This window comes from Arachis hypogaea, chromosome 7 (genome assembly GCF_003086295.3).
Source record: "Arachis hypogaea cultivar Tifrunner chromosome 7, arahy.Tifrunner.gnm2.J5K5, whole genome shotgun sequence".
In the NCBI taxonomy this organism is placed as follows: Eukaryota; Viridiplantae; Streptophyta; class Magnoliopsida; order Fabales; family Fabaceae; genus Arachis; species Arachis hypogaea.
The window spans coordinates 14,586,643-14,598,991 of NC_092042.1; the positions used below are offsets into that span (position 1 = coordinate 14,586,643).

Genomic DNA, 12,349 nt, shown 5'->3' on the forward strand with positions numbered 1-12,349 from the left:
CTTCATATAGATAGATATAGGATCTATGGAGCAATTACTTAGAAGTACATTTTTTGAAATAGCCCTTCCTATCTGATAGAAAAGGATCCCATGATCCTGAACCGATCTTACCTGGGATCGCAAATCCCAAGTTTGTCTATGAAGAGCAGATCTAATTATATTAGTGTCTATAATGGATTTCTTTTGTATAATACTAATCGATAGGGCCTCATTGGTAAGTGCTACAAGATCTCGTACATTGGAACCCATAGTTATGGTTATGCACCCGAGTCTATTAGTATGGAACATTCTCTTTTCCAAGTGAAATCCCCTAGTATATGAAAGAGTGAAAAAGTGCTTTCGTTGTTGTGGAATAAGAAGCCTTCGTATCTTAATGCATGTATTTAATTTATTCGGAGCTATTAGAGCGGGATCCACTTTTTGGGGAATATGAGTCGAAGCAATAACAAGAATATTTCTAGTGGAACATCTTTCACAATCCCTGGAGAGATAGTTCACTAATAGACCAAGGGATAAGTAATTCGACTCATTCACATCCAGATCATGAATGTTTGGAATCCATATTATGCAATGAGACATTGCTTTTGCTAATTCGAATTGAAGGGTGATATAAAATCGGTCTATTTCCGGCATCATATCCATAGTTAGCGCATTCATCATAGTTAGAAGCTCCAGCTCCGTATCAAGGTCACGGTCGATATCGTCACTATCATCAATATCGTCACTATCATCAAAAAGAAAACTCTTAGGCTTGTTATCCAGGAACTTGTTCAGAAATACTGTAATGAAAGGAACATAGGAGTTTGTCGCTAGGTATTTGACCAAATAGGATCGTCCAGTTCCTATAGAACCTATCACTAAAATACCCCTGGGGGGGTAGGGCTAAGCGGAGCGAAAAGGGTTTCCCATGAGATGGGAAATGAAAACTATTAGCCCCACAGGGGGTTTGTGAATAAGTGATTGTCTGATAATGAGCAAGGAATATCCGTCTTTCTGCTAAACAGGATGTATTGAACTCATAATTCATTAGATACTTTTTATGAATGTCAACTAAGTATCGTAAGTAAATTGCTCCCGGTTGTTCAATCATTTGATAACCAGAGTTATTCTTTGATAAAGGATCACTATGAGTCAGACTCAATAGAATTTGATCAATCCTTTTTTCTGTCGTTAAGGTAGAGAACTGAACCAAGAATTCTCTTTCTTTATCATCAATCGAATCACTGTTCGAGAACCAGGATTCTATTTTATCATCAATCCAATCACCATTCACGTTTTTTCTTTTTCTTATCAAGGAATAGATCGCTTTACTTGTATGACTTAGATGTCTCGTATTTCTCGAAAAAGCGATTCGATTGATGGGATTTGGTATGATACTTATGAGATCGAAGAGATTCCAATATTTCTTCTTAGAACGTATTGATTTGACCCCATAAGCGGGACCACCACCCCCTAGCATGTTGCCGCCAGAAGCAAAACCCCGTATTTCTTCTAGAAAATCTCCTAATTGTTCCAGAGCAACTAGAAAGAGATTCTTTAACCAGAAAGAATTCAGTTCAGATGTAGGATACCTATCCAGAAGTTTTCGCAACTCAATCATGTATGATGGAATCATCAAAGATTTGACCTTTTCGAACTCTGTCTGTAACTCTCTGTAGGCTCGAGAAACAAAGAGAAGATGTGTACGAACGAGATATCCAGCAACAAGAAGAAGGAAAAGGATTGAATAGAGGAACTCCCGAACATTTAGCGATCTCAGATGTGTCGATATCAATGGTGACTCATTATTTTGATGAAAAATTTCTTCGGACAGAAGAAGATTATGTAAACACTTACTCGAAATCTCACTTATCAGATTCCATTGTGTCTTCCACAATGGAATCTGAAGAATTCGCCATGATATATCTGATCCATGCATAATATCATGAAAAATGGATACAAATTTTTGGCTGCTACTTAGTATCGGCAATAGGTCTGAAAAAGTATCTAAAAATATTAAATTTAGATATTTGTACCCTGTCGAAGTAAGGAACCATGGTATATATGTTTGGAATAGATTCCATTTGGAGAGAGTTAAAAGAGTACTATCTCGTTGAAAGGTTCTATACATCTGCCCTTTCTCAAGGCATTTTTTAGACAAGGACTCCGTTTTTTCCTCTTTTCGGATGGTAAATATTTCTCAGAACATGGAGTGTGAATCAAACCCACGTTTGAATTCAAATTGAGATACTGATGCAAGTTCTTCCCTTCTGAATCAGGTAGATTCATATCTGAAAGAGGTTTACAATAAGTTCTTTCAAAATTGACTATTTGTCCCTCTGTTAGAGGTGTTCCCGAAATGTCTGCGATCGAGTAAATAGCTCTACGAACGAATGGATCGAATCGAATTGGAAAATGGAAAGATTTGTACAAGTTATACCCTTCGTCACCACTTTGCAGAAAATGGTTAGATATCAATATGTTAGATACCTGTGACTCGATTGGTGGAATAGTATCTCTCTCCAAGAAAGCATGTTTTTTTTTACCGCCGCACAAAGAAAATATTTTGTTCCGAATGAACAAGATATTGAGGAATTGTCCATACGTAAAATAATAATTATTGATACAGGCTCTTTCCACAAAAAAAGGGAATCTTTTGTTACAATAGAAACAGAAGTGATATTGATTATTCAAGAATCGAAGTCGATTTGCTTTAAAAAAAGAGGATATCAATGAACTTCTATGAAATGGTTTCACGGGATTCAGCCAATTGTCTTGATCGTGGGATATCATTGAAACATAGGAATCCGTGTTATCAAAAGATTTCCTGCGATTCTTTCTAGTATGGAATGAGTCAATCATCCACTTTGGTATCTTATTGAAAAAAGATGGTGATATTGTTCTTCCATTGATCAAGAATTTCGATTTTTGGGAAGTATCACGGCCATCCAATAAGAAGGGTTTCAATTTTTTCAAATGAACGATTTGAAGACCTATTGATTCTAACAACTGATTACAGAGTGGATCATTCGGACCTTTCAATTCATAGATGTGGATCTCGGACCTATGAATGGGGATACTCCCGAAACTCACAAAGAAAAAAGGAAGTGAGTTAGACAAAAAGAGAAGAAACTTGGACAAAAAAGGAAGAAACTTGGACAAAAAGAAACAAAGTAACTTAGACAAATCTTTTTTGTCTATAACATCAACCTCAGACCAATCAATCGAATATTGATTAATACGTAATCGATCGAACACTACTTGAAAACGGCTATTCTGCTCAGAACTGAGAAGTTCTAAATGTTCCTGGAAATTCTTGCTCCCATTGGACCATCTGTATCTACATGCATTAAGATCCCGATTCATGGATCTCTCGGTTCGAGAAATCAAAATAAGAGGATCGAACCATTTCTTCTAACTCTTTTTCAAATTTGATAACTGGTGGTTGATCGTGTATTTCATTATAGTTCTATGATTCATAGTATCATTTTCTATTTGATACCTTTGAATTCCATGTTCGAAGTTGCGATCGAATCGATTCTTTTTAATGAATCGATTCAATACATTTCTTATGTACCCATAGGTGCTATATTGGATTTGAATCAGATTTCGGATCAATCTATATTGATTGACTGCCTCCATTATGTTGTTGCTAGCAAATACCACTATTTTTGGTTTTGGATCTTCCAAATCATTCCCGCAAGAGGTCCGGACCCATTTTTTTATGAGCCTTCGATAAAAAGATTCATTCTCTTCATAAAAAAGAGGAGGTAGAAACAATAAAGATTTATTTTTCGACTCATCCCTGGAGTTGAATACCCCCCTCAAGAATTGTTTTTGATCCAATCTGGAGGAATCAATAGAAAAGGCAAATCCCTTATGATACACCAGATCCGGCTCGATTATTGATAGAGTGAATAGATCTGCCATTTCTTGAGATCTCTCTTCTGATTCAAAATCGTGGTGTAACGTGTATCCCCCCCTGTTCCGTTCATGGAATAGATGAAATAAACCAAAAAATGGATTTTTGTTCAAGAATGAAATCTTATTGGAACTGTCCAGTTCATCCTTCGGAACCATATCCCATCCCGGATCTGATGAAATAGGATGAATTGAGACAGTATTTTGTAAATACATAATTATCTTGAATATATTAACCATTTCTTTACTTTCCGATCGCCCGGAAAGAACAAAAGAAACATCTTGTTCTTTCTTCAGCAATTTCTGATCTCTAGTAGACCTCTCAGTAGGATTCGAACCCAGATGCAGTTCTGACCATCTGTCAGAGAAAAAAGAATGATTGGCTCTTGTAGGATTCCCAAGAAATTCTTCGATTTCTTCCGGAAGCAGATGATTATTCATCTGCTTCTCACGTTCCATAAATAGTCGGCACATTGAAGAATATCCAGAGAGGCATTTAGGGAATCGCTCCGATTCTATCTCTGTTCGTTCCGTTTGAAGAAAGGAAGGATCCGAACAAAGAATCGATCTTTCTTTTAGTTGTTGAATCTCTCTTTGATTGGTCAATGTGTGATATTCCGAATCCTCATTCCTAATGGAATCCCTGGATTGATCAGAAGATCCTTTCAATTGGCTAGAATCCGTTACTTGAATGAAACTAGATCTCATGGAATCATATTGAATATTTGATGATACATTCCGTACCTTGCTAAAAAACCGACCCTTGTTGGAAGGAAGGCTTACTGCTTTTTGGTTGTTGCAAGGGAATAGCTTAGCTTTCCGGTTGTCTGCTAGCCTGTGTAATAGTAAGTAATAGCCCCCAAGGGCTTATCTTCTTCTAGCATCTCCCGTAGCGGAGAAGGGACCATTGACTTTGCTTCGAATCAATCCTATCATCAGTAGGGCCTAATGCCAGTCTTCGAGCAAGCGAATCGAATCGGACTAAAGGAATAGGTTTTCTATCCCCTAGGTGGCAGAGCTGCCTTTAGAGTTTAGAGTAGAGCTCACTTCCCCACTCGGTTCCTAATCTGTGGATTACTAAAAGACTCCCGATACCGGACATTACGCATTAGACTGATTGGACCACTTAATGGGACCCCTTTGGCTTGGCTATTCTGGGCCTTCTTCTATTCGTACCTGCTTCCGTTTCTCCCCCCGCCATTAAATTCAATTCTTTCAGGTCCAGGCCTCAGGCACAGACCAGAAACTTAACTGATACGAAAAACTAAATAAAGCACAAAAGTCACTAAACAGCTTTGCTTGCATGGAAGGCAATTGCGTTAGAGAATCCTAATCCGGGGATTTGTTCTAGTAATGGCATAAACGTCCCGGAAAGATCTGATATGAAATCTGATCTGGATCTAACCAGTAACCCTGCATTCAAGCTGAATAAAGTCTGTCTAACTCCAACCATGCTTTTACACACGCACCGTGTACGAAAAGGTTCCTCTCGACTGTCAAGAAAGCATTATCAATACAGGAAGCAAAGAATGCCCGGATGACCCGATTGTACTAGCCTTATTCCATTCCAGTACTGTAATAAGCTAGCACAATAAGGGCCTTCGAGCAGCAAGCCGGGGGGACAGTCTTTTAGTTTTTTAGTTCTTTACTCTACGCTAATAACATAAGTTAGTAGACTAGCTTCGCTCTTCTTATAATGCTTGTGAGTAAGTAACTCTATGAAAGCCCTGCCCTTTAGAGAGCCCCTTCTACTACTATAGCAAAGCTATTGGATTAAAGCTAGGATAGGCGCCTGGGTGCTTTAATGGATTTTGGTAGCGGATCTTGCTGTTAGACGAAGTGGAGCAAGGAAATGCCCTGCCCGAAATAAGGCTATGGAACGTAGTTAGTGCTTCCCAGTTGTGGAGCAGGAAGGTATTCCCTGCTAGTTTTTAAGTTCCTTCTAATCTTCTTTTTTGCGCTGGTTGTTAAAGCTCTTTCTATCTTAGCATTACGAGGAAAATGAAAAATGGAGGTTCAGTCCCTTTATTACAGGGGCGGAGTTGCCAAAGAGAGTATCAGATCGAGATGAAAAGACGCTAGAGATGCTGAAGAAAGAGGACAGATAGGAATGCCAGGTTAGCATTTTTTTGGTATTTTCTGGGAACCTATGTGATTGTGGCTCCAACCTCTAAACCAAGGATGGTATCTAAAAATGGCCAATCATTTGCCGCGCCCCCTTACTCTAACATCGAAAGGAGCATATGCTGGGCTTCCACTGTGACTGCCATTGGATTGAAAACTTATAACATGGCGGTGATGAAAGGGCAGGAACAAGTAGTAAAGTTACATGGTCCCTTCTGGTTGCTGCAGTTGTGGTTGTGGGCATTTGAAAGAGTTAAGGACATTAGTCCGCCACCTCATTCTAAACCCTCGGAGGTTTTTCCAGGTCCGAAGGAGTATCTTATGTAAGATTCTTGCACAAGGGATGAGAGCGAAGAAAGCGCATAGGGCGATAAATGATCCTGCACTATCCGTTTTTCACTAAAAGAAAGGCCTTCTTAAATCTTTCTTATAATAAGATTTCATATAATAAGAAGTCGTTAAAGCTAAGGGTTGGCCATTACTATAAGGGAAAGGTAAAGGACTCACTCTAACTCTAGTCAGGAATAGAGAAAGCCGAAGGTTGGATCAAGGGATCGAAATGAAAGACAAATAAAATTCCTATATCCCCTAAGCTGCTACAAATCGAATAGAAAGTGTTGTCGGGCCTACCTATCTCTTTGGAAGAAGGATATCTCATAGTTGACAGATCCGATCTTATCTCCGTCTTTTTGTTCTCTTTTGCCTCCCGAGAATTCACATCATCATTTTTCTATTAGTTAGTAAGGTCTGATCTACTCTATTTCTATATAAAAGCACTGCCAAGTCCAAAGGAGTGAAGCAAGAGGTCTTTAATGAAAGAAAAGGGGCAAGTTCAGAGAGGAATTCCCGAAAGATCTTAAAATCGGATGGGATCCTAAGTACTATGTACGCTAAACTTTTGAGCCCCCGCCTTCCCTAGGAGCAGAACATAAAGGATATCCTTATCTGTCAGGACGGAAGATTTTGTTCTTCATTCGCTTTGGTGAAGACTGATATCAGATAGCCGTACCGTCATCTCCTTCAATTTCAATTTGTTTAATGACCGACCCACTAATACAATAAATTTCCCCGGAACACAAGACCTAGACTTTACAACCCCCGAAAATGAAAACGTTCATGAGAAGCCACAGTTGCATGAAATCTGGTGTGGTCAATCACATCGAAAAGTTGTCTTAACAGCGACATCCATTTTGCACTCGAAGATCTAGCGGGCCTGGGCCCAATTTGAAAGGGACCAAAAGGCAAAACCTATGGAAAGAAATTTCGACATTACTTAGCCCCTTTTCTTGCTTGACAGAGTGTGGTGTGGTGTGAACAGAATGTCCTGTTCAAAACTAGAATTTACTTAGCTTAGAATAAGAAGAAGTTCGAAAGCCAATCATAGAAGGCTAGGCACCTAGATTGCTAGACCCTTTTTTCTTTGCTACCTTGTTCAAAGCACTTTCTATTTATGGTTCTGACTTTATGAATTCAGCTTTTGTTACTTATGCCAGAAATAGAGTCGGCGGGTCGTCCCAGAATCCTCTCTCTCTTCGCGATTTCCTTGACTGTAATCTTACCTTTTTCCGGGACCCGGCGTTTATCGCACTGCTGCCACCAAGAACGCGCCCCCCCGAGCATTTCACAATTCCTTAGAAGAATCCAAATACAGCACATGACGCTTTCCATTAGATTGTCAGCGACAAACACTAAATCATTCCTAGGTACAATGAAAAATTACGTAAAAGAAATGCTAAAACTCCCATACTAAACCAGCTTTTAGTTAAAATAGTTTCCAAAGAGAAAAATCTGGTAGCCTTTCAGATCCCGTTGATCATATAACTGGGAGGGAACGTGTCACATTAGAGGTGAACGATCTGAGATGTCCGATAATTACCACGATGAGGCTGGTCCCTCTTTCATTTTAGTAGACTAAACTATGAATATGAATGAAGAAATGAATGAATGCCGGGCTCTTTCTTTTACTGCTAACCCCAAGAAGTTTCTTAATGCTTCTATTTTCTGTTTCGTCGAGCCCCGTGTGGTCCTCCTTTTAGTGTGGGTTCCATTGGATGAATCTCTCAAGTCAAGGTTCACGTACATAGCAGCAAGAATGGTGCAGCGCCTATTTCTCGTTCTCGCTCGGGAGCCAAAACGAACACGCCTGCTACCTACTGTACTGGACCCTCGACCAGGCATTCTACCCTTGTCGAATCGGAACCAACCACCACTGTATTGCGCTCGAACTATTGAGCGGCCGCCGGCCAGCTACTTCCGTACCGTACACGATATAGATTCATTCTTCGTACCTGGTCCAACTTCACAACCCCTCGCGGGTTGGTCAGAAGTCAGTCTTGTTTGGTAGGACTCTATTGGACAAAGCAAAGAAAAGAGAGTGCTCGACCGGCCAACAAAGACCGTAATTACATAGATAACAGCTCCTCCCTTTCTCCGTCTTTAAGGCTTTAAGGCGAACCGTATAGCGGCCGGAAAGAAAGACGACCTCACCTTCTCGTAGATGGTGTCAGTGAGAGCTACTTGAGTATCCTCCGTTGACCTTCTTTTGTAGATAGAATCCTCAATGAGTGGAAACAGGCAACCTTACTAATAAAGGTGCGCTTGTTGAGTAAGGCCTCTTGCAGGAGTGCTAACGCGCGCCCTTATTCTTCGCTTGCTCCGCAGTACGAGCCTCATACAGAGCAGCGCCCCTTTAATATGATGAGGAGAAGAGGTCTTTTCTGCACCAATCTTTATTTACTACTTATCTATTTTGGGTGTATAGCTCAGTTGGTAGAGCATTGGGCTTTTAACCTAATGGTCGCAGGTTCAAGTCCTGCTATACCCAAACCTACCTTACACTATACCTATTTATTAATTAATAAGGATGCGTAGTAACGTTCAAAGATCACTCTTTGGCCTTAAGACTCGCTGAAGCGACTTCGCCCTTTAAGTGAGAAGGGGGTGAGGTAAGGAGTAGTATAAGAGTGGCTCGGTAGGATTTCTCCCAGGGAATTCTGTCACATCCCTATAGTATAGCCAGAGTTAGTCGTTGGAGTTTTTTTGCCCTTTCCATTCCGTTTGAAGATTATGCAAAAAAAAAACTTACTAACGCTTCCCTTTTTTTACTATTTATATAGAATTTAAGAAACTACAAAGTCTCGCTCAAGGAAAAAGTGACAGCTCAGCTACATCACCTCTTGCTTTGTCGCTACCGTTGGGATTACTGAGAACAGGAATGCTATAGAAACGAAAAGGAAAACTAAGCATTTCTCCAGTGGGGTTCCGGGCACTAGCTCAGCAACAACAAGGTGCGGCAACTCCCGACAAGAAAAACCTTTGTGTTAGGCGACTGTAAACTAGCCAACTGGGATTGGATCTTTGAACAGCTAGGGCTCTCTAAAGCTGGGAAGAACTAAGTCATTGTAAAGACGTTCCCTTATTCCATCAATCACTAGACTCACTATACAGGATTTGACCTAACGGGACTCTTCCTGCTTCATTCAACTCAGAGAAGCAAGTCTAATTCTCTCGGACTCCATCCTTTCAACTTCCTGACGCTTTTGAAAGTAAGTAGCTTCTAGTGCCGTGCTACTCGTCGGACTAAAAGGTCAGTCCAGTGATTGAGGCTGCTTGCCCGAATCGACTGATACTTCCCTACGCTGGTTGGCTTGAGGCTCCTAGGAAGTCAGTTCTGCTTTCTTGCTTTGGCTAGAAGGGAAGGTGGAAGAGAATCGTCCTTTGTTGGAGGCTTTCAATTTCCTTCAATTTCTCCCGCTTAAGACTCGAATTCTAAATGGACTCTTGTGGAAGATAGTAAGGCACTAATACCCGAAAGCAAGAAGGACTCTAAATGAGCGAGAAGAAAGGCGCCCCACCGGCTCACTGACTTTCGATTCTTACCCGTCATTCTTATAACCTTCACCTGTAATCCGCGGGGGACTTCCTTGTTGTGTTGACCAGGTAAAGGAAAAACCTAGCAAACCCAACTCAAAGCATGGGGAGCCCTATACTTCTATTCCAGGAGATTACCTGTTTTAGAAGTATACGCACCAAGTAAAACAAAATCCAATTATGCAAATAATAACAGGATCGGCCGATCGATACCGTATGGAAAGAGGAAGAAGAGAAGAACGAAGCTGTCTGCCGGTGAGAATGCGGTATTGCTTTACGCGGTCTCAGTCTCAGCAGTCGTGACCTTGCTCCGATATGAGTTGATAAGTATCCCGGGCCCCATACTAGTTGCCTAGTCCCGTTCCACTCTTCTCTCAATGTCAGTGCTTGGGTTGAGGGTACAGCTATATCACCTTTCAGCTTCTAAGTCTGCTATGCATGAAAGCTAGGAGGCATGATATATCGTATTAAAGAGACTGTGTGGCTTGTTGGAGAAAGAGTGGAAGGATTCTAGCCAAGACGGAGACGCAAGCTTGCGAGTTTGAGGGATAGGGCATTGGATGTTATAAATTAGTTCGCGGATTGGTCTTCATTGCGCGCCACCCGGCTGGTAAGAATAAGAGATTTTCCGCTAGTGTAGCTTGGTCAACAATTTGGAGAGTTTGCTTTTCTTTCAAGCAGTCTGTCTGATCAAATCAGAACGCTCCTGGTGTTCGAACTTGTCATTACCGGCCGGCTCCGGACCGAAAAGACCTAACGGAGTAATCCCTTATCTCGAATCGGAGATGCTAACGGGGCAGGAATCGAAGTGGGGGACCTATCTACCGCCTGTGTCTATCTCCTGTCAAGTATGCTCCCCAGACATAGACTACGTACAGGGTAGTACTCTTGGATATAAGATCACCGCATGAACGTGAACATAACATTAAGTTACGAATGTAACTCCCGAGGGATCGACCACTATTCTAAATAAAGTAAGGCGGAGAACTTTTGTTCATTGGAGCGCCGGAGTGCGGAGGTTGTTCCCACCATTGAAGTCAGAGTGTGGGACTGAGCCTTCCGAATGATAAAGAAAAAAATCGTGCTTACTTTCGTCCGGGGATGGATAGGAAGCTTCTCTTCCGCTCCTACTTCGTAAGGAAGTTGAGTCCCTTCTCCCTTTGCTACTTACTTTGCTAGCTCTTTCTGTGTTTCGGGTATTCTATCATTCATAATCATGTCGATACCATACTTTAGCTATCTTACGTGAAGCTGAATTAGGTTTTTTTGGTGTTCTCGTTGAAATACGTGGGCCTACTACTTGCTTCTGGGAAGATTCAACTCTAGCACGGTCCGTGCGCGCCGTTTTTCTTTTCTACCATTATGAATCAATTGATTTCACTTACGGAACACTTTTTCAATCTAAGTTTGCATCTCATCACCATTTCCATCTCGATCTTAGCCGATCTCAGGCTCTCCGGCCTCATTTCGAGGCACTATAGGAGAGCTCATTGGGCCTGTCGCTTTCTCAATCATAGAACACTGAGATGCGATTCTTTATTATTATTATTATTATTTAATTATGCTTGTTCTCATTCCTACTTGTTGCTTCATCTTTCCTTAAGGCGAATGACCAATTGGGATGGAGAGCGGCTATGATGAACTAGAGAAGGGGAGGACCCGAACCTAGCGATCTCTGCTCGTACGTAGACAAAAGGAAGTATGGGGGATCCCTAAACACCAATGAGCATTCCATTCTCCTTCTTTTCTTAAATTAAAGCATCACTTCAGCGGTAATTTTACCCTACCTTCTACTCCGTACTATGAGATAGAGGAAGGCAACCTTTTGAATTGCAAAGCTCTATCCCCCCAACCTTACGTCTATCTCTATATACAAATATAGAAACGAAACCTCTCCTTCCAAAGCCAGGAGTGAGGTGGAAGAAGGGGGTCTTGGCATCAGGCGTATGGAAGAAAGAAGCAAAGCTTGCATGATGAGATGAAGCTCGCGTGGTGCTGTCTAACTAGCAATTATCCTTGGGCTGCCATGTGCCAAAATCGATACTTGAAGGCCTTGCATTGAATTGGACTTGGTCTACTAATCATCCATCCAGCTCGTATCTATGAAAGGGTAATGATAAATACTAATGTCAAAGGCCTCTCCCTTATTCATCTATAGGGGGGAAACGGTTTGAGTATGGAATTCTTGAATAAAAACTTGGTGGTGGAAATTTGTTAAATTGATTCGAGTATAGTGAGATCTCTCCCCCACGGGGGTATCCAACATTATTGAGCAGCCTCATCAAGTCCCTCAGGAGCCTCTTTCCTAATCTTGTGCAAAAAATTCGGAACTATGCCTAGCTCCTATACGCCTGATGAAAGGCTATGGTAGCCTTCCCAGGACTAAGACTTTTTACCCCGGTTAAAGGCCTGTGACTCTGATTCCTCGGTCTCGGACAGAAGAACCCAATTACTT

The 12,349-nt window shown here is 41.2% G+C and overlaps 1 non-coding gene and 1 pseudogene across 2 annotated transcripts in view; one reads left to right on the forward strand and one right to left on the reverse strand.

Moving 5' to 3' along the window:
* The window catches only part of LOC112701174 (protein Ycf2-like), a 6,410-nt pseudogene extending 1,401 nt beyond the window's left edge, over positions 1–5,009 (reverse strand). Inside the window, exons 1-2 of the transcript XR_003811259.1 lie at positions 4,996–5,009; positions 1–4,735 (exon numbers count right to left, since the gene is read on the reverse strand). The exon at positions 1–4,735 is cut by the window's left edge and continues 1,401 nt beyond it. The product of XR_003811259.1 is annotated as a protein Ycf2-like (transcript). The remainder of the gene's footprint in view (positions 4,736–4,995) is intronic.
* Positions 5,010–8,775: 3,766 nt separating this feature from the next.
* TRNAK-UUU (transfer RNA lysine (anticodon UUU)) lies at positions 8,776–8,848 on the forward strand. The gene has a single exon. It is a non-coding gene; the product is annotated as a tRNA-Lys (tRNA).
* Positions 8,849–12,349: the final 3,501 nt, after the last annotated feature.